Below are 464 nucleotides of genomic sequence, written 5' to 3' on the forward strand. Positions count from 1 at the left end.
CCTCCCCCCCTTCCAGCAGCCCACCCCACCCCCATACCCGCGTGGCTTTCTCGGTCCGGATTTCTGTCTCTCTGTGTGTGACTCTATCTCTCCCTGTCTCTGCTCTCTCACTCTTTCTCTCTCTCCCCCTCCCTCCCTCCTTCCTCCTTCTCTCCCTCTCTCTCTCTCTCTCTCTAACACCTCTATTCATCTCTGGGAGCAACATCATTTATTTTGCACTTCCCAGATAATTTACTTTTTTTCCCTTCTACAGGAATTCTCCATTTCCCTATAAAATGAAAATTCATCTAGAATTACATCTTATGTCATCATTATGTTTATTAAGCGTGGATGATGTATATGAACAGGACGGGCTTGCTGCTGAGTGCTTAATGGTGCATAAGATTAAGCCGAGGCTCTCAGCTGCGCAGCGACTCCCCTCCGGTTCCCATGTTGTCGAGGCATGCTGGGAGTACAAGTTCCGA

This window comes from Crocuta crocuta, unplaced genomic scaffold (genome assembly GCF_008692635.1).
Source record: "Crocuta crocuta isolate KB4526 unplaced genomic scaffold, BGI_CrCroc_1.0 scaffold619, whole genome shotgun sequence".
Classification (NCBI taxonomy): domain Eukaryota; kingdom Metazoa; phylum Chordata; class Mammalia; order Carnivora; family Hyaenidae; genus Crocuta; species Crocuta crocuta.